Below are 25,327 nucleotides of genomic sequence, written 5' to 3'. Positions count from 1 at the left end.
TATTGGCGCTCTCTGCCATTCTCTCACTTATTTTGCGATAGTTGTCTGGTGCCTTGGAGTAAGCAAAATTTTGTACGTTGTAGAGGATTGACTTGGCAACCTGTCCGAAAATAGTACTTTAAATGTGAAACGCAGTTACCTTACTTTATATACAAAAAATAATAATTTCACTTGCTTTGCATTTTCTCAGATTTCTTTGATTTATACAGCTAAGGGCCTGATTTTCAACAAAAAGAATTTTCGTTGCATAAGTAGATGTGGCTGGAATATAGATGACTCTCACCCACGATTATCTTGCAAGAAATTGTTTGAGGAACCACACGTTTTGGTTACAGTTTGTCAGCGATTACCATACACGTAATTGTAATACCAGAAACAGAAGTTTCGTTCATTAATCTTCATTAAAATTGACTTTGGACCAGATAGACGTCAATTAGGTTGCTACCAGCATTTTAAAACAATTTAGATAAAGATTTTGAATGTTTGGCCCATAAAGAAGTTTGTTTTGAATGAAAACAGAGGAAGTTCCCAATTCCATAGAAAAATTTTCGTTGCGAAACTCACAGCCTCCTTACTTTACAAAACAGAGAGCATGCACGTATAATTAAATGCAAATTGTAAATCATTTCAAAGACAGGAGAATCGCAATTCCACATCTCCTCCAGTAGAACCAGCCATGGTAACGTATTGTGGCGTTCAGATCAACTTTCGGGTTGACGACAGCAGCATTCAATAGTCTATAAATTGAATTTTACTTCGCCATCACTATGCACGATGCAAATTATCAAATGAACACATAACGAACTCAGCTCTCCTAAGAATTTCCTACTGAAAAAGCCAGTTATGTAAAACAGAAGAAAACTACATAGGTATTCCCCGTGAAAGATGTGATGTGTGTGAAACATGCTGACGACAGACACGCTCACTTTTGACGTGAACGGAATACCTTGTAGGTGCGGTGGACTCGTAACATAACCCGAAATCGATAGCGATATGAGCTGTGCGCCACGTGCCGTTTCACTCCTTCTACCGGCTCGAGAGTTCCCGCTGTAGGGTTGGATCGTCTGCTTCTGCTGTTGCTCTCAACACCCCCTGTGGGCTGACTTTGTTTACGAAGTTGCATGTCACGCGAGTGTGACGTCGGCAGCATGAAATCAAACACAGCATACCTCGCCAGATGAAGCGGAAGCCGCGTTCTCAGCATGTGCGACGCTCGCACTGCACAAAACCATCGACATATGACGGTACGCAGCTGTGGAATCATCCGTCTAAAACAAAAAAGGTGTGTAATCAGAAATTTATAGTTAAAGCTTCTGATCTTCACCATGTACCCAGCAGTCTTCACATGCCCACTCCAAAGCACAGTATTCACCGCATAACGTATGAAACTGAAGTCAGTTAGACATCAGTAACGAAGATTTTACAAAACTCAGGGAGTGAACTTCTGATGCTTGTGCTCACATTCCGATGCATGTGTTGGTATGGGTGTGCTAAACAGCAAACTTACAACGTGCCGCGTAATATGTTGAATACATCCCGTAATCTCTTTATGTTATCACCAGCATTTGCCTTACTCTTTACAGACCGCATGTGACAAAGCTGTGTCCAAATGAAAGGCACCATTATCAGTCGTAGACTTCCAAGGGCTGTCTTAGTTTGACTGACATCATTTGAGTATTAGCACACGTCATTGTGAGACACTAAAAGAACTTAAATTCCAACGTTTTGGCTGTCTTTTCAGCGGTCCTCTTCAGGGTGATTGAGTACTGGTTTCTCATGATGGTCGTTTCCTATACTGAGTGATTCAGCTGACCCTACCCCTGGGTTTTATGCAACCCTCAAAGCCTTGAAATACCACATGCACGCACGATTCTCTCTCTCGCTGTGCACAAACTTGCAGTAATACAAGAAAAACGACTAGGACATTTTTGTAGGAAATTTAATGTAGTTAAATTTTATACTGGAATTCGTTTTCGCTAGAGGCCATAGTTTTAGAACTATTGAAGAAAAACGTACAAAGGTAACAATTAAAAGCTTTTTTAAATCCCAGCACAAGATATAACTACACTCAATTTCTTACAAAAAGGTCCTGTCCATTTCTTCTGTAGGTCTCTTAGTTTGTGCAGAGCGAGCGAGAGAATCTGGAGAATCTGAAAGACCTGAGAGTGGTATTTGAAGCCGTCGTGGGTTGCAGTTGAAGGCAGTTGAATCACCCTCTATAAATGTCGTGAAGTGCAGTATCAAGGGATGAATTTGCTTATACTAAACCTGTTAATCCTCCGATTCTAAATAAGAAAATGAACCCTAGTCCTGTCTTATTTCCGTTGCCAGATGGCTGCCGACGTCACATTCTGGGATGACATTGGGCAGTTCGAGGTAAAGCTTGCTATGGAGGGATTTGTGTACGGTAGGCTACTGTCTGTGCTACTCTGACAGATGATTGGTTCGAAACAGCTAATCAGTAGCTGTACACGGAGGTAATGTTTTCCTGCACAGAGATGGTAATGCCACACAGCACTCTCTTGCGGCAGTTTGTTCGTACTGTTCAACCCAGGTCAAGTGGAACTGCTAGCTGAAGAATACACGCGGCCCAATGGGCTGGCTGTGGGGAACTTGCAGCCATCTCCGCTGTTCATGTCGTCAGAGAGTTTAATTATTTGATTGCGTATCTTATTTTTCTCTGCTGCATTCACTGCTGAAAATTAACGGATCGCAAACAGTGGTGGTGGTATTCAGCTACAGCTGCTTTCCAGAATGAGATATTCACTCTGCAGCAGTGTGTGCGTTGATTTGAAACTTCCTGGAATATTAATACTGTGTGTCGGACCGAGACATGAACTCGGGACCTTTGCCTTTCGCGGGCAAGTGCTCTACCATCTGAGCTACCCAAGCACGACTCACAGAAAGGATATTGCGGAGACATGGCTTAGCCACAGCCTGGGGGATGTTTCCAGAATGAGATTTTCACTCTGTAGCGGAGTGTGCGCTGATATTAAACTTCCTGGCAGGAGAGCTTCTGTAAAGTCTGGAAAGTAGGAGACGAGGTACTGGCAGAAGTAAAGCTGTGAGGACTGGGCGTGAGTCCTGCTTGGGTAGCAGAGCACTTGTCCGCGAACGGCAAAGGTCCCGAGTTTGAGTCTCGGTCCGGCACACAGTTTTAATCTGCCAGGAAGTTTCATACAGCCGATTTGTTGTGTTGCCCCAGACGCACGTAGCGTTCTTGCTCCGACATTCGAGCGCTAATAGGTCTCTCGGCTTCACTACCGTAGATTCCGCCGTAAACACTTCGAAGTTTCATCGATCCCTAAAGTGTGCAGAGTATCTACAGTATCATCAGGATTGCAGCCGATCTGTCAGATACATCATTTCAAAATTTGGAGTTGTGCCCTAGACTGCTACTTTTAAAAAGTCCGCCATGTTAATACATAGCCTCAACGTTTTCCCCGTCCCCCAGATTATATTTCCGCTTATCTATCTGTTTCTGTTTGAGAAGGATGCTGCCACATCTAGGAACCACCCTTACATCCAAGCAATCAGAATGTTTCTTAGTTTTACCAGTATTCCAGTTCATTATTGGTTCTGCCAACTTTTCTAAGGGTCTTTGTCTCAAACTAGTTTCTATAGACAAGATAATTCGACTGTTCTAGACTCGGGCATGCACTGAAAGTGATGTAACCAGTTGTTCGTGTACTTTATTGTTTTATCAATGATTACCTCAACACCAGCTCTTCTCTTATGTTTTTCATCTCGAGGTGGTTAAGCAGTGAATAATCTGCTGTATACCGCACGGAATTCATATCGTCAGTATTTCATCGTTCGGAAAACTTTACAGCCCAGTTTTCGCTCTTATACAGCAATAATGGTACTGGTTACATTAACTGCTTACGTAAAGTTACTTTGAGTACTTTGTTGCTATGTTTTCACTGTACTGTTTCCATGAAACACATAAATCAGGTATCTTTGTTGTAGCGAAGGAGTGAATTATAATAATCAGAAAGTTCAAATAGGAAAATTCTGAGACGTGCTCAATGATTTATTTCTTAATAGCAAATCTTGCTTCATTCTTTTAGGTCATTATTTTGGTTCTCTCTGTAAGTATCTGAGTTGAGATGCTACAGCGAGTGTTACATTTCATCCTCTCAACTATCTAGCACTAACTCGTCGTATGCAATGTACAAGGTGACAATCATTGAACTGTGGGAAATAAAATCGTCATAACTTCTGAACGGCTCGCGTTACAACGCTCAAACTGCGGGACTGGTCGCGGCCATGATGTGAATTAGTATGCGCATGCATGGTTCGGTTTAGTAACGAAGCTCACTTTCACTTGGATCGGTTCGTCAAGAACCAAAATTGGCGCATTTGACGGACTGAGAATCCGCATTCCGAAATCGATAAGTCTTTTCATCCTCAACGGGTAACTGTGTGATGTGCAATATGCAGTCGCAGAATAGTCGGTGCAATATTCCTTGATGGCACGGTGACTACCGAATGGTACGTGAACGATTGATAAGATGATTCCATCCTCATTATCCAAAATGTCCCTTATTTCGTCAATATGTGGTTCATGCAAGACAGAGCTCGACGTCATCGAAGTGTTTGATCTCCTGGAGGAACACTTTGGGGACCGCATTCTCTGGGTACCCAGAGGCCACTGGAATGGGATTCGATTGGCCACCATATACTCCGGATCTGAACAGATGCGACTCTTTTTTTGTGGGGCTGCAGTAAAGACAAGGTGTACGGAAATAACCCCAAAAAACATTGCTGAGCTGAAAACCGCCACTCAGGAGGACATCGACGGTATCCATGTTCAAATGGTTCAAATGGCTCTGAGCACTATGGGACTTAACTGCTGTGGTCATCAGTCCCCTAGAACTTAGAACTACTTAAACCTAACTAACCTAAGGACATCACACACATCCATGCCCGAGGCAGGATTCGAACCTGCGACCGTAGCGGTCACGCGGTTCCAGACTAAAGCGCCTAGACACGCACGGCCACACCGGCCGGCTTATCCATGTTCCAAAACCTATGCGGGTCATGCAGAATTTCGGTATTCGTCTGCATCACATCATCGCCAATGATTGCAGGAATATCGAACATGTCAGCTAAATCCGAACATCTATAGTGACGTTTATATGTTGAATAAAGTGTGTGCACGTTGTAGTTTGTCACTAATTTGCGTTTTTTTTCATATTTTTCAATAATTGTCAGCATGTATATTACAACTAGATTACTGTACCATATTACAAAAGACTTCTTTATACCTGTTTGGCACCTAATGATGGCTTTGTTTTGCTGTCGTGATCTTCAGCTCGGTGCAGCTCTCAACGCTAGTACATCACGTATAAGTCCATTCATCTCCGCGTAGCTAGTACAACCTGCATCCACGTGAACCTACTTGCTGCTGTCAAACAGTGCTTTCCCTCAGCACCTTTTACCTCCCTCCCTCTCCTCCCACTTCCCTCCATTACCAAATTAACTATTCCTTGATGCTGTAGGAAAAGTCATATCAACAAATCGTTTGTTTGAGTCATGGTGTGCAGCAGGAAGTGTAAGTGACAGAAGGTCTCGTATTTGAATCCTTAGTTTATGCTAGCAGCAAGATTATAGCTTTATTTGGTTACATTCTCGTACAACTGATTCAGAATTTTTTTTCATCTCTAACGTGTGCTAATTCTCCTCACCTTGCTAAAATGTTCCTCTGTATATCTTTTTTAAAAACAATTTAGTAGTTAATAAATGAATAGGATATTGGGCAGTTGAAATCTCTTACTTTCTCGGTCACATGGGTAACAGAATCATTTACGATTTTCTCCAGAGTATAATGTCCAGTACAATGAAGACTCCTTGCTATGTCTGGCCACGCTGCCTGTAGCCTCGTACTTGTCCCCACCTCAGGAACTGATGCGTGGCTGGTGAGTTCGGTTTTCGTATACAGGGTGTTACAAAAAGGTACTGCCAAACTTTTTAGGAAACATTCATCACACACAAATAAAGAAAAGATGTTATGTGGACATGTGTCCGGAAACGCTTAATTTCCATGTTAGAGCTCATTTTAGTTCTTCCACCTACGCTCTATGGAGCACGTTATCATGATTTCATACGGGATACTCTACCTGTGCTGCTAGAACATGTGACTTTACAAGTACGACACAACATGTGGTTCATGCACGATGGAGCTCCTGCACATTTCAGTCGAAGTGTTCGTACGCTTCTCAACAACAGATTCGGTGACCGATGGATTGGTAGAGGCGGACCAATTCCATGGCCTCCACGCTCTCCTGCCTCAACCCTCTTGACTTTCATTTATGGCGGCATTTCAAAGCTCTTGACTACGCAACCCCGGTTCCAAATGTAGAGACTCTTCGTGCTCGTATTGTGGACGGCTGTGATACAACACGCCATTCTCCAGGGCTGCATCAGCGCATCAGGGATTCCATGCGACGGAGGGTGGATGCATGTATCCTCGCTAACGGAGGACGTTTTGAACATTTCCTGTAACAAAGTGTTTCAAGTCACGCTGGTACGTTCTGTTGCTGTGTGTTTCCATTCCATGATTAATGTGTTTTGAAGAGAAGTAATAAAATGAGCTCTAACATGGAAAGCAAGCGTTTCCGGACACATGTCCACATAACATATTTTCTTTCTTTGTGTGTGAAGAATGTTTCCTGAAAGTTTGGCCGTACCTTTTTGCAACATCCTGTATATGATTAATCACACGCGAGCATCTTGTTCACACTATGTCTGTAGATGTTCTGCTTCTTTGCTCTATTTTTTTTACTGAAGCCTAGTTGCATAGGAATTGTAATCTCGGTCCTTGCTGTGTTTCCGCCAGCCTATGTATGATATGGTTGCTTAGTTCGGTAATGTGTGAGTATCACGAGCTTCACAATGTTCTGCTGCCCGGGTCCGCTCACACGCCTGCCTGTATTCTTGACGTGAAGCCTCGTAGTTCACTGCAAAAAGCGATCCAAAGCTTTATGGTTAAAATACACTGTATCTATGGTGCATCAACATCCGGTAAGTCTACATCTACTTTCATATTCCGCAAGCTACCGTAAGCTGTACCACTACTAAGCGTTCCTCTTCCCTGTTCCACTCGCGATTAGAGAGAGCGAAAAACGACTCCCTATATGCGTCCGTACGAGCCCTAATTTCTCTTATGTTCGTGTCCTTACGCGAAATGTTCGTTAGCTTCAGACAGTTTCAAATGTCGTTTCTCTAAATTTTCTCAATCCTGTTCCTCGAAAGGAACGTTGCCTTCTCTCCAGGAATTCCCATTTGAGTCCCCGAACATCTCCGTAATACATGCGTCTTGATCGAGCCTAATGGAAACAAATCTAGTAGCCCGCCATTGAACCGTTTCGATATCTTCCTTTAATCCGACCTAATGGAGAACCAGACGCTCGAGTAGTATCCAAGAATGGGTCACGCTGGTGTTCTATATGCGGTCCCCCAGATAGATAAAGCACACTTTCCTAAAATTCTCCCACTAAACCGAAGTCGACCGTTCGCCTTCAACGCTACGGTACTTACGTGCTAGTTCCTTTTCACATCGCTTTGCAACGTTACGCTTTAATTGACCAGACTGTGTCAAACAGCACACTACTTAAGTTTTGTTCGAACGCCATTCTATTCCTACTCCTCAACATATATTTTTTTCCATTAGGAACTAGCTATCATTCACCACACAAACTAGAAATTATGTCTAACTTATCTTCTATCCTCCTACAGTCACTCAATGACGACATCTTCCCGTACCCCACAGCATCACCAGCAAACAGTCGCAGGTTTCTGCTCACCTTGTCTCTCAGATCATTCATGCATACATAGAGTAACAGCGGTCCTGTCACACTTCCCTGGAGCACATCTGACGATTCCCTTGTCTCTAATGAACATTCGCCGCCGAGGACCATGTACTGGATTCTATTATTTAAGAAGTCTTGGAGCCGCTCACATATCTGGGAACCTACTCCGTATGCTCGTACCTTCGTTAACGGTCTGCAACAGGGCGTCTTGTCAAATGCTTTTCGAAAATCTAGGTTCATGGAATCTGCCTGTTGTCCGTCATCCATAGTTCGTCGGGTATCACGAGCAAAAAGAGCAAACTGTGTTTCACTGGAGCGATGCTGTCTAAAGCCGTGCTGATATGTGGGCAGTAGCTTTTCCATCCCAAGGAACTTTATCATATGCAGCGTGAGGAAATGTTCGAGAAATCTGCAGCAAACCGATGTTAAGGATATCGGCGGTAATTTTATGAGTCATTTTATTTTATCCTTCTCTTATATAGGAGTCATCCGAATTTTTTCCAGTCGCTTCAGACTTTCCGCTGTGCAAGAGATTCGAAATAAATGCAAACTAAGTGTGAACTAGTAAAACCGAATTTTCATTCAATCCGGATCTGGTGACCTATTTGTTTTCAGCTAATTGCTTTTCTACGCCAGTGACACCTATTACTACGTCCTCTATACGGTATTCTCGGCGATGCTCAAAAGATGGCATGTCCGAGGAATTTCTTAAGTGCGAAATTTTAAGCTTCATCTCCCTTTTCCCTATCTTCTATTGCCACACCAGATTTGTCAACGAATGACTGAATAAACATCTTCGAGCCGCTTAGTGTACTCGGACACCACATCATGATTATTTCCATACAACTTATGTCCCAAAACATTACACCGTAGGACGTGAATGAATGAAAACATAAAATATATGTTGACATGGTGATATACGTATTTCCAAATACATTCCTGGAAATTGAAATAAGAACACCGTGAATTCATTGTCCCAGGAAGGGGAAACTTTATTGACACATTCCTGGGATCAGATACATCACATGATCACACTGACAGAACCACAGGCACATAGACACAGGCAACAGAGCATGCACAATGTCGGCACTAGTACAGTGTATATCCACCTTTCGCAGCAATGCAGGCTGCTATTCTCCCATGGAGACGATCGTAGAGATGCTGGATGTAGTCCTGTGGAACGGCTTGCCATGCCATTTCCACCTGGCGCCTCAGTTGAACCAGCGTTCGTGCTGGACGTGCAGACCGCGTGAGACGACGCTTCATCCAGTCCCAAACATGCTCAATGGGAGACAGATCCGGAGATCTTGCTGGCCAGGGTAGTTGACTTACACCTTCTAGAGCACGTTGGGTGGCACGGGATACATGCGGACGTGCATTGTCCTGTTGGAACAGCAAGTTCCCTTGCCGGTCTAGGAATGGTAGAACGATGGGTTCGATGACGGTTTGGATGTACCGTGCACTATTCAGTGTCCCCTCGACGATCACCAGTGGTGTACGGCCAGTGTAGGAGATCGCTCCCCACACCATGATGCCGGGTGTTGGCCCTGTGTGCCTCGGTCGTATGCAGTCCTGATTGTGGCGCTCACCTGCACGGCGCCAAACGCGCATACGACCATCATTGGCACCAAGGCAGAAGCGACTCTCATCGCTGAAGACGACACGTCTCCATTCGACCCTCCATTCACGCCTGTCGCGATACCACTGGAGGCGGGCTGCACGATGTTGGGGCGTGAGCGGACGACGGCCTAACAACGGTGTGCGGGACTGTAGCCCAGCTTCATGGAGACGGTTGCGAATGGTCCTCGCCGATACCCCAGGAGCAACAGTGTCCCTAATTTGCTGGGAAGTGGCGGTGCGGTCCCCTACGGCACTGCGTAGGATCCTACGGTCTTGGCGTGCATCCGTGCGTCGCTGCGGTCCGGTCCCAGGTCGACGGGCACGTGCACCTTCCGCCGACCACTGGCGACAACATCGATGTACTGTGGAGACCTCACGCCCCACGTGTTGAGCAATTCGGCGGTACGTCCACCCGGCCTCCCGCATGCCCACTATACGCCCTCGCTCAAAGTCCGTCAACTGCACATACGGTTCACGTCCACGCTGTCGCGGCATGCTACCAGTGTTAAAGACTGCGATGGAGCTCCGTATGCCACGGCAAACTGGCTGACACTGACGGCGGCGGTGCACAAATGCTGCGCAGCTAGCGCTATTCGACGGCCAACACCGCGGTTCCTGGTGTGTCCGCTGTGCCGTGCGTGTGATCATTGCTTGTACAGCCCTCTCGCAGTGTCCGGAGCAAGTATGGTGGATCTGACACACCGGTGTCAATGTGTTCTTTTTTCCATTTCCAGGAGTGTATGTCAACTATTCTTGTCGCAAAAGCAGCTGAAGTTAAGCGTTTTAGCAAGTATTCTATAGGATTTCGTCACTTTAAGATTCCATTAATATGCACCTCCAAGCACTTAGAACGTTCTACACAGTTTATTATTTTTAGCAATTGTGGCATATTTGACAATAGAAAATTGGACAAGCTGCCGTTTTTTACTTTAATTTACTTTTTTAAATTTAAAATAAAACCATTTTGCGCAAAACAAGCTAACAACCATAACGAAACATCATTTTTGTTTACACTGTTCATGTTTTCGTGATAGTCTTGACATTAACGCTGTTTCATATTCAAAAACTAAGCGTTCTGCCCCCTGGTTCAAATAAAATGGCATCTCATTAATAAAGAGCAAAAACAGTAATAGATTCATTATCAAGGCGAGAGCCCATTCTGATTTTTCCTCATGTGAATGATGTGGTGCCCTTATTTGTCTCGTAATGTGGAAACGTTAAGAACGAAAGTAATTTTCGCATGATGTATCACTGCCAAGTAACATAGCTCGCAGAAACTTGAAAACTGAGGTATGTATAGCACTCAGCAAAATGTTCATTTCGTCAGGCAAAGTCGGAGACTAGAAAAAGAGCTGAACTCGACCACACGAAAACACATTTACAAACTTGAAAAATCAAGTAATATATTTATACCAATGCAATGCGAGCAAACAACGATGTTACCACAAATCCTGGAAGACGCAGCTTAGAATAATCATCTCAAATCATTCACAAGAGAAAATGTCCGAACTTAAATACGAGAAAATGTGTGAACTTAAAAAACCATCTGCGCTCGGTCTAATGTAAACAGCTTTCGACCGATATCAAGCGTAGCGAAATAGGAAGTAGAGAGACGGCGCTTTACTCTGATTCCCGCAACAGATTTAACGGGATAAAAGTGGTGGTGTTTCGTCGTTTGGCTCGTCTATACTAGTAATACTTCCCTGTTTCCATACTCAATACAGCTGATGTCAAAAGAACTCGCAATTGTGAATAAATTTCGTAAGCTCGTCACCATGTCAGAAGAAACAGACATTGTAAAATGTGTGCTAGAAGCATTTCTTCTTTTTTTTTCAAATGCTGGTTAGAAAAATCCTATCTGATATTTCTTAGACGTCTGCTGATGCTCTATAATGATTTTAATCTCCTTTGGAGTGTAGTTCTAGTAACGTTAAAACTATTGGCAGCAGCTCTTTCGATCATTTCGCCTTCCAAAGTACCTGAAACACTCTCCGGCCACTCTCCTCAACACCACGCTTCTTCAATCTTAGAATCATGCCCTGAAAACAAAGAAGGCATTATTTACATGCCCCATACCACCCCACTTTCCTATGGCCCATACAGCCCGACTGACACAGAACGTCCGAACATGGCGGATACAAGAACCGGCTTTAGTGAACTGAATTTTATTATTATGACGCAGTCTACATTAGACTACTTGAATATTAATACTAGTATGGTAATGTTACTTCTTATCTTTAAAAGTAGAAATATTGAAAATTACATCGTTCGTCAGCTTCGACACACAAAAAATAAAATTTATTTGTGACACAAACTCAAGAGCTACATCGGTCAAGTTATAGCAAATGGCGGAATGATGTCTGTGCATTACCATGCACTCCAGGTGTCCGGTGTTTTGAGGCGAACACGAGAAATACCAACTGGGCCATACTACCGACTGGTCAATACTAACGGCCCTAAGGGTGCTTTTTCCAACACACCACGAGGACCACTTGTACTTGTATCTCGGCGCCAAGCAAACCTGTTTGACTGACATGGCTATGCGTTTGCAGTATTGCTTTCAGATATGTTTCTCATTATACAACCAAAGATACTATTTCTCTAGCAGACGAGAGCATGCACTATATAATCTGTGAGCCATGTGAGTGACTGGAAATTCGTATAAATATACACAATATGAAAGACGTTTCTAATAGATGACTTTCAATAAAAACAACCGCACTTCTCTCATACCCGTTCACAGAACATTTAAACCAGTTGTGGGCAATTCAGCGTTCTTCCGATATCCGAGGTTGCGTTCCAAGGACCTTTCCTGTGCATTGTTACTTGTCTGATAGAGAAAACCCAAGTGTTTCACCTCTCCGCGCCGGAGTGTCGCAGAACACTACAATCGTATATTTTCCTACTCATAGATGACGATATAACCTGGATGTTAAAGTCAAATAATTTGGAGCACATAAATAAATAAACTGAAATTCGTTCCTTCTGTGCGTTATTCGTCCATGAATAAGCTAGTGTTAGGCGATGGAGGCGGAAGATGTAGATGGTAGTGACACTTTATCTACCTGACGCCACATATCGTTAGGTGACTTGTACCGTATAAATGCGGACGTCTTACGGGTGGAGATTTTCCGGGACACATGAACTTGTTATCTGTCCTTCACGATGAATATTCTCGGCATACCCCCCCTCATTTCGTAACACAGCACCCGCACATCGATGCTCTTGTGAACTGTCCCATCTCACATGCCAATCACGTGACTTTGCACCAGCCCACACTACCAACTTCCGTCCTACGCGCCTGTCTGCTACGGCAGTGGCTCAAAGCCTGAGCGGAGTTGATATGCGGGCCGGTATCATATAGGACGTAAGGGGCAGCCGAGCGTTTCGCAATTAATACCCAAGCGGACCCATCTGCATTGCTTTAACGCAGTTTCCGCACGGACTGCCTACCGGACAGCGTGAAATTGCATAATATTGCTTTCCATGCAACACGTCTTTGTACTGAATAAGCTATGCAAGTGCAACCAGCTTTCTTCCTTCCTTTCATTAACATATTACAATATCTTAGTTTCATAGCTCGGTGATTTATTCATGAAGTAGGCTACATTTCAAAATTTAGAAAGCAATGCATAACAATCATATGTAGTACTGGTGAGAACAGCATGTGCCTGAGTACATCTGCGTATATGATTCTTGGCCCCTGTATTCAACGGCCGACACGCCACAAGAGGAAGCTGATTAAAAATAAGACGATTAGATTAACATTTACATAATGACTGGGTAGGTGTGTGGGTGTTCCAATAAAACATATGATAACACTTACTGAAGTTCATTATATCCACGTCACTAACGCTTTTCCAAAAGCATTAGCACAATATTGCAGCCTGCGCCTTTATTACGTTGTTAGTTCTAATAAATGTGTCTTAATAATGGCATCTACAAAATTCTCACAATTCTAACAGAACATTAATGTGTTTTACTTTTTATGTGGGCAGAAAAGTATTCCAACACAGTTAATAATTACCAAGGCAGCATACCATTCCACCTTATTCAGTCCACCAAGCCTACATGAGAAAATATGATTAACATCATGTCTCCGCTAGAAGTGAGCTTTACCGTGCAATTTCCTGGGAAATGAGAGAGATTCCTGATCGGATGGCACGTTCCGGTAGCCCATCACAGGAGATGCCAGCAGCCCACAGAGCGGCCATCTCCACCCCCTCCACCCTCTCTCACACTCCCACCCTTTCTAGTTTGCTACTACTTTTTTTTATATTTGTTCATGTTAAATTCTGGTTTTCACCTCCGTTAAACGTGTCTCTGTGTTAAGCTACTAATAGTCATTTCTAAACGTTAGATTTAATTATTGGTATACAACAGTATCTTGTGTACACAGTTTGTTAGTCACGGCCTGGGAGGTCCATTAGCTGGCCTTGCTACCTGCGAGAGCTCACGTGGAATTGAGTTCTGCCCTGATAAGCGGTCAGTTATGATATTATGGGGTGTCTTTGATCTGCAAGAGGCAGCACCCGTCCCGAACAGCAAAAAAATTTCAACATACAGAATTCAAGTGCTTAGCTTCTTTAATTTATTTTCACAACGTGTACTTACAATTATTTGTCATAGCATGTTGGTACTATTGTTAATCTTTCTTGTTTATTGCCCGAATAGTGCAGTTGCTTGTGCCGTCTTTGTTGCAGTTCATGAGGTTTGTGAGCAAGTTGCATAGTGCTTGTCTGAAGAACTCGAGAAACATATTAAACAGATGCAAATCAGTCTAAAAAATACGCTAAGCAAATTTGCTATTATACTTAATCAAATCTGCCAAGAGGCTCATGTGTGTACAACAGGAAACACAAAAAATTTCAAGATAAATTACTTGGAGGTGTAACACGAGATGGAAGATTGAGAGTGACTTGGGACACAGCATTGAAACGCATTAAATAAAATATATATTAAGTTGAGATAATCTTAAGAAAACAGCTATAAAATACCACATTTTGTAAATGCAGAGTAGACTCGAACAGACTGGTACATCAGACTGAATACCTGACCCGTTATATAACACAAACTAATAATCATTGATATAGTGGATACAAACGATCCGTCAACTTGTGAATCTTAAGCTTTCTCAGTAACGCACAAATAATTGAAGAAAAACTCATATGCAGCACAAAATTATCATTTACTGGCATTAACAAGAAACTAGCCAACAGGCTACAAAATTGCTCACTCTTCATATCCAGATTAATCTCATAAGCATGAGAATGGATTTAACGAAACATTTCAAATGTATAAATTCTCAAAGTGGAGGCCAAATAATTAACATCAATGCATTAGAAAGACTCTGTTAGGAAAATCATCATGTCAAACACTCAGAAAATCAGTCTTAGCCAAAGAATCGTACACCGCAACCACCACATTCAAACGCACCGCCTTCAGGAATCCATGACAGGTGGACTAAAATTATTCCATCAAATACGTCGTCACCTTGATTACTTCATGAATTAGACTTTGTAGAACAAGCATCACACAAAAACAGTACCCTATGGTTTGGCCGGCCACTGTGGCCGAGCGGTTCTAGGCGCTTCAGTTTGGAACCGCGTGACCGCTACGGTCGTAGGTTCGAATCCTGCCTAAGGCATGGATGTGTGTGATGTCCTTAGGATAGTTAATTTTAAATAGTTCTAAGTTCTAGGGGACTGATGACCTCAGATGTCCCATAGTGCTCAGAGCCATTTGAACCCTATGGTTTGAAAGAGAAAACATATCGTTCTATATTCTCTGCGTGTTGACAAGATACCAAGTTCCTCTCATAATTACAACAGTCTTCACTAGCCGTGTATAACGGAAGTTACACAACTACCGACACGCCTCACTTTTCCACTACGACATGCTTCCCCCACTCACAAGTATAAAGAGCGGTCGAAATAGACAGCTTGGGCTTGTGATTCCAGAGACCAGAAGTGCGGGAACACAGCGCAATACAGAGTCCGTCCAATTTCGCTGTCACCTGAACCAGTGCCAGCACGACAAAGAGGAAAAGTCAACTTTGGAACATTACATTGCACAAGTACAGATTGTAAATCTTGCAGAAGCCGTAGCTGATCAAAGCTCAGCACGGAAATCCGGAGTCCAGGCCATCTGCTGTATCGGGCTCAACAGATACTGTGCGAAAGTGGCGTGAAGCACCTGTATAGGTTGAAACTAAACTGCACGACTTGAGTAGCAAAGTGCTTGGACCGAAAACGGATAACTTCCTCTTTCAAACCATGTACCCCTTATCATTCTCAACGCACGCGTAACGAAATGTTCTGGGAGTTAAAGTAATGTGCTCAACTGGGGCTAAAAACTGGACCTTCGCCTCTCGCCAGCAAGAGCTCCAGCAGCTGAGCTATGAAACACCGATCATGACCCGCCATCACATCCTCTCTGCCTCTTCTCGTACCTTCGAAACTTGAAGTCCTGCTGCGCTAGTGTCAGTCCTAGTAGAGGGAAAGGGAAATTTTTTCCAAATTCAATGATGGCGTGGTTGGGCGATGATATCTGGGGCCGCTGGCAGAGTGTGGTAACAGATGTCAGCCAGAAGGCCAGGCAAGGTAAACATGTCACTCACAGGCACGGAGTTGCAACGACAGTATTGCACGCATTATTTGTTTTGAGTAGAGCAACAACGAGGCAGGAAACTGCAGCTTTCCTTGAAGTTATTGCGATGTATGAGGTGGGGAACAAGGCCAGAGCCAGGAGGGTGATTTGTATGTGGCTGACGTGTAGGAATTTATCCCTGCCATAGTTTTTCTCTCTCTCTCTCAAACAGACGAGCAATTTTAGCTTGACAGAGTGTGCCAGGTCTGTCGAGTGTCGGGACGGACCTATACTGGTCTACGCTTATAGGGGCCAGTCTAGCACCAACGTTATAAGTATTCGACATAAACTTGTACTTTGTTTCTATATTCCGCTATATTCCGCCTCTGAGGACAAACCACTGGGGTGGGACAGACCGGCAGCCTGGAACTTGGAGATCACACAGTCTGTCTGAAAGAGGGCAGTGGCAGCGGTCTGCAGCGGGTCTAGGAGGGGCTCGGTTCCACTCCAGTCTATGGGCCACGTTTGCTTCCCACCTGGTGTACTGGGGTCCGGGCAAGATGTACGCTACTGGGGGCACAGCAGCGCCAGGGATAGCGGCGGGTGTTGCCATCCGGCAAGCACCACTAACGGCAAGTTTCAGCGCCACATCCAGGAGTGCATGGGTTCGAGTCCAGTCGTGTCCTAGGAGAGGTGGCCCGAGGGCCATGGATGACTAGTGCTTCCACCTTCATCCCGACACACGGGGTGGAGGGCGGCGAGGACCAGGGACTGTAGCAGTCTCCGCAATCGCGAGCAACAGCGTGGCGCAAGACTTGACGCATTGGCGGTCGACGATCGGGGAGAGCATAGCCAACTTCCAGCAAAGCGGCCTTGATGACGGCAGCACCAGCGTCAGCATACCAGAGTTGCTGAGCCGGCTGGACTCGTGGGACAGCACTGCAGGCAGTACGCCAACACTACACTGCACCCATCGAATACTGTAACTTAGCTGAATAAAGAAATGCTACGAATACTCTGCACTGCCCAATGACGCTCTTGGACTTGCTCGGCCTCCTGACGACATACGACGCGGTGGGTCCCGGCTTCAGCTCTGCCACCTGGAGTCCTGGTTTCGACACGCTGACCCTACAACAGTCTTCCTGCATACCCTGTGGGAATAGCACTCCTTGAAGAAAAAATATTGCAGTGAAATGGCTTAGCCACAGCCTTGGATATTCTTTCAAGATTTAATCTTCCAGCAGAGTGTGCGCTGATATGTAACGTCTCACGAGCCATTTTCACAGCTTTATGTGGTGCTGGGATGTGTCAGTAAGCCGACTACATAATGGGGAATGACAATGGCCATAGGTTCGATTCTTTGTTAGACACACAGTTTTAATGCGCCAGCATGTTTTAAATTAGCTGACAATTCACTGTCGAATGGATACTCTTTCTGGAAACGCATGTTATGTCTCTATGTTTTAGAAAATTCTACTCAATAATAATAGGGTTGCCATATGACGAACTGGAAACAGCAAAATGAACAAAGCGAATCAGCCTTCTCCACGATACTTGTCAGTCCACGTCCGTCTGTGGCACTGAAGACATACCAGTAAGGTTCTTATAATTCCTCCTCCCTCTTAGGCAAATGATAACATGTTATTTTTTTCATATGGTTAGGAAAGAAGGAGAGAAAATGGAATAATGTTAATGATGGGAAATAATGTCTTTTGTGTCAGTACAATCTCTTATTGTTGATCCGCTATTAATAAAGTGAAACACGTCAGTTGAAAGTAATGTAAGTATTTCAACACTAATATTAACGTAAAAGTTTGATACTCATTGAAACAGATTGGACTTCGGAAACGAAATTCCAAGAAAACGTAGGTACCTTTATTTACCAAGCAATATGCACTTGAGGCGTCAGCAGTGGCTCCTGGTCAATAGCATCACTGTAACACTAACATCATGTTTTGCCCCGATTACAGCTCTATTCATTCAAAAACAAGGTTAGGACAGGAAATATTAATAACATTAAACCTCATAAAATCGTGTTTAAATCGAATGTAATTGGTCTAAGCTGTACAACAATGTCATCCTCTGCTCTCCGTGTAAATAGATAAGGCGCCAAGAGACAAGTGATACAAAAAGAAGTAAGTCGGGAGTATCAAATGATTTCGGACAAAAACATAATGAAATAATTCCGGAAAATATAGTGTCTTAATATCCATAGTGACTGATGCTTTTGGGGGCTGTTCATTTAATATTTCGAATTTTTAATGCCCGATTTTATAGTCAATTTAATGGCGTTAGCACAGTTTTTTCTAGCTGATCTGACGGTACCATTTGACTTATCACTACTCAACACATACACTTACGTAGAGAAATTCATTAAATTGCATGGTATATTACCTTCACAGTTGATCTGTGCCCATAAATAGTGTTACTCAACATCCAATAAATTATTACATACACGCTTATTGACATACTTAGCTACGGTTGCGGGTTCGAATCCTGCCTCGGGCATGGATGTGTGTGATGTCCTTAGGTTAGTTAGGTTTAAGTAGTTCTAAGTTCTAGGGGACTGATGACCTCAGAAGTTAAGTCCCATAGCGCTCAGAGCCATTTGAACCTTTTTCTTTGACATAGTTAAATGGTTTCCTCTTTCATTGTCCATAAATTACATTGCTTCAGACATTGTTTTTGTGTTGTATATAAACCTAAACAACTATTCGAGTGTCGTTGGAAGAAGACTGAGAACTATTGTCACTGAGCAGATACAGAGAATATAAGATAGTTTAGGTGATACATTTTCAGCGCTCGCCGAAATGAAAATAGGGGCAGAGTTGTCAGCGTACTGGTGACAAGTGACGTCAGTACTGTTCTTTGTTATCAGTCGAAAGCAGTGGGTCCAGGCGACGAATTACTGAGTGGTTTGAAGTGTGACATCACGAACAAACCGGGTTATCGTTCGTACAGGAATCAGTTGTCCAGCATGGCCCATAGAACAGTCGTACAGGGGAATCAGAAATGTCGTTGCCCAACTTATAACGGTTGTGCAGAAGTAAAACATCATTACTCAACACTAGTTGTTTTTGTTTCCTTACAGGCCATATATACATTACATAAGAAAGGCATAAGGAAGGAATTAAGAGGTCCGCATGTTTTCGTTATTGTTACAGGGACATAGTTTTTATTTTAATAGCAATCGTTTCGTTTAATCACAACGTGCCTTCGGTCAGTTTCACATTTCGCTAAGGTCCATAATAGGCACAATATGATTCCTCATTAGAGTTAATTTCAAATTAACTCCGGTCGTCCCGTTTGAACATGCTTTAACGGCGACACCCGTGCGACACAGCGCCAACAACCAAATTCCTGTTGCGGACTGTGGATTGTCACTAGGTACTGTCGCAGCTACGGTTCACAGTCAGTTGCCGATACAGCATGGTGACTACTGTGTTCGTGTGTAGGACTCCTCGTCACACAACGGAACGACGTCATTCTACTGCACATCGAACCGCAGGCAACGAACAACCCGCGGGTCTGAAGCCAGGTCAGTGAGGCTTTCACCTCTCTACATAATCGGGGTCAGTGAATTTGTCCACTTGCACTACGTAACACGTGCGAGGCACTGGATTTCGCTCACACGTTGCCAGGTACGTTGACGCCTTTATTTCAGTCACAAGCGTTTAATTTCTGTTTTACGCATTCAAATCGATTTTACAACAGTTACAATAATGGTTTTTACTTTAACATCTTTTCATATGTTACAAGAATACGCCATTACTTCAAGTGAGTCCCCCTGGAACACGTTAGTCTTATTGTGACTAAAAGTCTTTTCATTGTAATCACCTGAATGAAATTATTTCCACGTACACACTACATCCTCTTGTCAATATTTAGAAAAGTATTTACATTTTAAAAACTATACATATTTTACGAGGAACTATTGATTAGACTGAGCTGATTCTTCTTCAGCGATCTACCACTATACACACCCATCGTGACTTGATGGTTGGACAACTGATCGTTACATATTCTTGGACATGGCTCATCTGCCAAAAGCAGAATATTGACCGTGCGTGGGCAAAAATACGTGGAAATCCTATCACAATCCCAAAGTTACAATCAGTCAGAGGCGCATGATATTTTATTGTCTTTCTGGTTTACCTAATTACATAGAAAAACGTCTCTCTGTACATTTCAAGCTTAATAGTTGAGAGTTTTATGTAGCATTCGTTGTACGCGAATTAGTACGTCATAAAATTAGTAAAACTATTCAAATAAGAAATTGCTTAGAGCAGATTTTTTTACATAAGTTGCTGATTAAAGATTTATTCCCTCTAAATTTTCTCATCTCAAAGGTATGCATTCATCACTGCTAACTATGTAGGTACATTTTCAGATCGCGGTAACTGAAGCCATTTAATTTTACTTGTTTTCGGAAATGCAAAGAAGTTATTCCCTGGATGCGGTATCCGAATAATCTCGTATGGTACAGTACACAGTAGTTACCATTTATTATTTCGTTTCTATAGGCAAGGAAAGCGTTTCTGAAGAAGAGAAATTTGTTAACATCGAGTATAGATTTAAGTGTCAGGAAGTCGTTTCTGAAAGTATTTCTACGGAGTGTAGCCAGGTATGGAAGTGAAACATGGACGATAAATAGTTTGGACAAGAAGAGAATAGAAGCTTTCGAAATGTGGTGCTCCAGAAGAATGCTGAAGATTAGATGGGTAGATCACATAACTAATGAGGAGGTATTGAATAGAATTAGGGAGAAGAGGAGTTTGTGGCACAACTTGACAAGAAGAAGGGACAGGTTGGTAGGACATGTTCTGAGGCATCAAGGGACCACAAATTTAGCATTGTAGTGCAGCGTGGAGGGTAAAAATCGTAGAGGGAGACCAAGAGATGAATACACTAAGCAGATTCAGAAGGGTGTAGTTTGCAGTAAGTATGGGGAGATGAAGAAGCTTGCACAGGATAGAGTAGCATGGAGAGCTACATCAGACCAGCCTCAGGACTGAAGACAACAACAACAACAAAGGCAGAATACTTTGGATGTGTTTTTAACAAAATGGTTTCTCCAACTGAATCTTCTTGTACACACCCTAACTTTTATCATGGACATTCTTCCGAATTCAGTTAGCGAAATCAGCGTATTCCTTACGTTTTCTTTCTGCGTTAATTCTCCTTTCAGCAGGTGTAGCAGTGGGTTTATCCAGTCGTTAAAATCTTTACAGTTGGTTAAGAGATCTGAGGGTGCATTCAGGATTGCGTAAATTTGTAAAATATTTACTATGTTCTCAAATGGTTCAGTGCATTCTACCCGTGTTCGTAAAACCGATTAAACTCTCTGGAGATACGTTGAGTCGTGTTGTTTGAGATGAAATCTTGGTATCACAGTGCGTTTGATGTTAGTGTCCTGCAGGAAATCTTCACGTTTTACTTCAAAGCATTGACTGTTAGGAATGCCACAGCTTTACCAACTGTCGGTGTGTAATAACAGTTTTTCTGAAGATGGCTCACGCTGTTGTGGTCTTTATTGCATGCAGTTTAACATTTTGAGAAAATATCATGAAACTCTGTTAAGTATTCAACTCCGCCTCATGCAAAGCTTACTAGATCAGCAACATCGACAGGTGCTACGTACAAAATTTGAGTTACTAATATAGGGTGTAGTTTCCTATAGCACCACTTCTTTTTGAGTTTTGTTCTCTGAAAGATCAGACCAATTTTCAGTAAGTGTTCTACACTGGTACACCTGCCTAACATCATGTAGGACCGCCGCGAACACGCAGAACTGCTGCAACACGACGTGGCATGGACTCGACTAATGTCTGAAGTAGTGCAGGAGGGAAATCAGAGCATGATTCCTGCAGAGCTGTCCATAAATCCGTAAGAGTACGAGGGGTTGTAGATCTCTTCTGAACAGCACGTTGTAAGGCACCCCAGATGTGCTCGATAATGTTCGTGGCTGGGGAGTTTGGTGACCGGTGGAAATGTTTAAAATCAGAAGAGTGTTTCTAGAGCCACTCTGTAGCAATTCTGGACGTGTGGGGTATTAGACTGTCCTGCAAGAATTGCCCAAGTCCGTGTGAATGCACAATGGACATGAATGGATGAAGGTGATCAGACACGATGCTTACGTACGTATCACCTATCAGAGTAGTATCTAGACATATCAGGGGTCTCCTATCACTCCAGCTGCGCACACTCCACACCATTACAAAGCCTACACTACCTTGAACAGTCCCCTGCTGACATGCAGGATCCATGGATTCATGAGGTTGTTTCCATACCTCTACTCGTCCATCCGCTCGATACAATATGAAACGAGTCTCGCCGGACCAAGCAACATGTTTCCAGTCATCAACAACCCAATGTCGGTGATGATGGGTCTAGGTGTGGCGTAAGGCTTTGTATTGTGTAGTCATTAAGGGTACACGAGCGGGCCTTCGGCTCAGAAAGCCCATATCGATGACGTTTCCTTGAATAGTTCGCACGCTGACACTTGTTGATTGCCCTGCATTGAAATCTGCAGCAATTTATGGAAGGGTTGCACTTCTGTCTGAATGATTCTCTTCAGTCGTCGTTGGTCCTGTTCTTGTAGGATCTTTTTCCGGCCGCAGCGATGTCGAAGATTTGATATTTCACCGGATTCCTGAACTCATGGCACACTCGTGGAATGGTCGAACGGGAAAGTCCCCAGTTTATCGTTGCATCGGAGATGCAGTGTAGCGCCGACTATTACACCACGTTCAAACTCACTTAAATCTTGATAACCTGCCATTGTAGCAGCAGTAAGCGTCCTAACAACTTCGCCAGACAATTGTCGTCCTGTATAGGCGTTGCCGGTGGCAGCGTGATATTCTGCCTGTTCACGTATCTCTGTATATGAATACGGATGTCTGTACCAGTCTCTTTGGCGCTTCAGTATTGTAAGAGGTCCGAGCAGAAAAGCTGACTCGAATAATTTGACCGATCATACTAGCGACAGTCAGTGTAATAGTGATAATCCTCTAATTACAGATAATCATTGCGTACCGACCACTAGTAATGATTTTAATTCTAATGATGAGCAAACAAATTCAATTATGTCCACTGTTAATTTAACGACAGTTGATGACGCGGCACGTTCCGTTACAGTGAACGCTGCCCATTTTGAAACACCTGATTTGCAAAGTTTACACAGTGAACTGACAAATGTTTCTAACGAAGGTGAACAATATACACAAAACGCGTCAGATTTATTTGATTCCGATGTAATTACCAACAGAGCACATCCGATTTGCAAACCTTTTCGTGAATCAGACAATGACCTAATGGTTACACAAAACGCAACAAATGTAGATACACCAACACACTGCATAGAAAATAGAGTCGCTAATTTTGGCATGGATCAAGTTATGGCAGTATTGCTACAAATTAATGAAAATCTCAAACAGTCGAAGAAAGAACAAGACGACAATTTAAAACGACTTAATAAATCGAACAAACAACTTAATGAAAAACGAGACAACTTTAATGAATCGAACAAACAACTTAATGAAAAACTAGACAACAATTCCAAACAGTTGAATGAAAAACAAGACAACAATTTCAAACAGCTTAGTGAACAGATTACAGCCGTTGCCGTGCAATGTCATGATACTAAAGAACAATTACGTGAGGAAATTAAGGCTTGTGCTAGGAATAGTAGTGAATAAATTACATCTGTTGCATAAGAATTAAGTAATACACACTGAAACGCGTACGTTTCATAGGCAGCGATGGCGAGCCACAGAATCTCTGACCAGAGAGCATGTAGTTCAGTTCTGCTGCGAGAGAGTGGTGGTACGTAGCGAGTCGCGAGAGCATGTAGTACAGTTGCGAGTTAGCAGTTGTGTGTGACGAGTCGGCGGGCGTCGACATGGCATTCTGGTCAAGATTCAGGACGAGGTATATTGTTAAATAAGGTAATGAACCAGCTTTGCGCTCAGCTAATAATGTATTGTAATGGATCTTAAGTGTAATTAATTTGTTCAAGGACCGCCCCAATAATAATTTTGTTTTTAAAGCAACCATTTTTAACAAAGAATCCTTTTTTTGAAATAATATTTCCGTTGCATTTCCTTAAAGAAAAGTTTCCCTTAAATTCAAAAAAATATATATTTACATTTGCGATGCATTTCCTCCAAGCTATGGCGAAAAATAAGAGCAGATGCAGTATTACTGAGGTAAGAATTTGAGTTTAATCAGGGCCTAAAGATCGACATTTCGGTCTATTTGCGTTTTCATTGTTATTGAGATTTCATTTTTTTTATTGAATTGACTTTACATTTTGCTGGTAGGTTACAATAGGTTCTATTCTCGTTAACATTTAAATAATTGTCTTAAGAAAATTTCTCTGGGAGGTTACAACACGCAGCGACAACGAAATTACTTAGAGATGAAATTAGTGCAGTCGCTAAACAATGTTCTGAAAACGCAACACAGTTACGCGACGAGTTCAAATTAATGTCATCAGAACTTTCACGCACACTGGATGCGAAAGTAGATACGAAATTTGAACAACAAAACAGCCAAATTGACGAACGTTTTAATCACCACCTACAAAACAGTGAAACGCGTTACCGTAAATTTATACAGGAACAGAATAAAGTAAAGAAACAAGTCATGGAAACAATTACGGCACAGAGACAGAAAGATAAGCGTAAGTTACTTACGAAAGCAAAAACATACGGAGACAACAACATTGCTACAGTATCAGACGTAATCAAACAGTTTGACACCGAATTGCATGATGAAATCTCCGATCTTAAAACAAAAACAGACACACACACAGTAGACTTTCAGTGACCAACAGACTTGAACAATTAGAATTAATACAGGACCCCAACGCCATCAAAGCAGACGTTAAGAAATTAAACAAAACCACACGTAAAATCAAAAAACAAATTAATTCTTGTGACACTAAAAATGATGATCAGATTAAAGCATTGACTGAAAAATTTGATGAATTGGCCAGTCGTATTGAGGTTATCGAAAATAACAACGACACTAAATCAGACGATACGTCACCAATTTCGTTCAACCAAACACCCGAATTCCAAAACTTACAGCAGACAATTAGTGAGATAGGTTCGGCCAATAATACATTGCATAGAAAATTGTCATCTTTACAGCAGGAAGTGACAGAGATGAAAAATGTTTCAGCCTCTAACACGGCACAGCATACGCCACATTCGGAACATTTCTCAAACTCACACAGCCAGTATGATTTAGGTAATTTGCAGAGAGTACGTGACAGATTCTGAACAGTCACAGACAAACAG

Source organism: Schistocerca cancellata, chromosome 7, assembly GCF_023864275.1.
Source record: "Schistocerca cancellata isolate TAMUIC-IGC-003103 chromosome 7, iqSchCanc2.1, whole genome shotgun sequence".
NCBI lineage: Eukaryota > Metazoa > Arthropoda > Insecta > Orthoptera > Acrididae > Schistocerca > Schistocerca cancellata.
The sequence above is the reverse complement of the archived record's forward strand: the minus strand, read 5'-3'. Positions refer to the sequence as shown.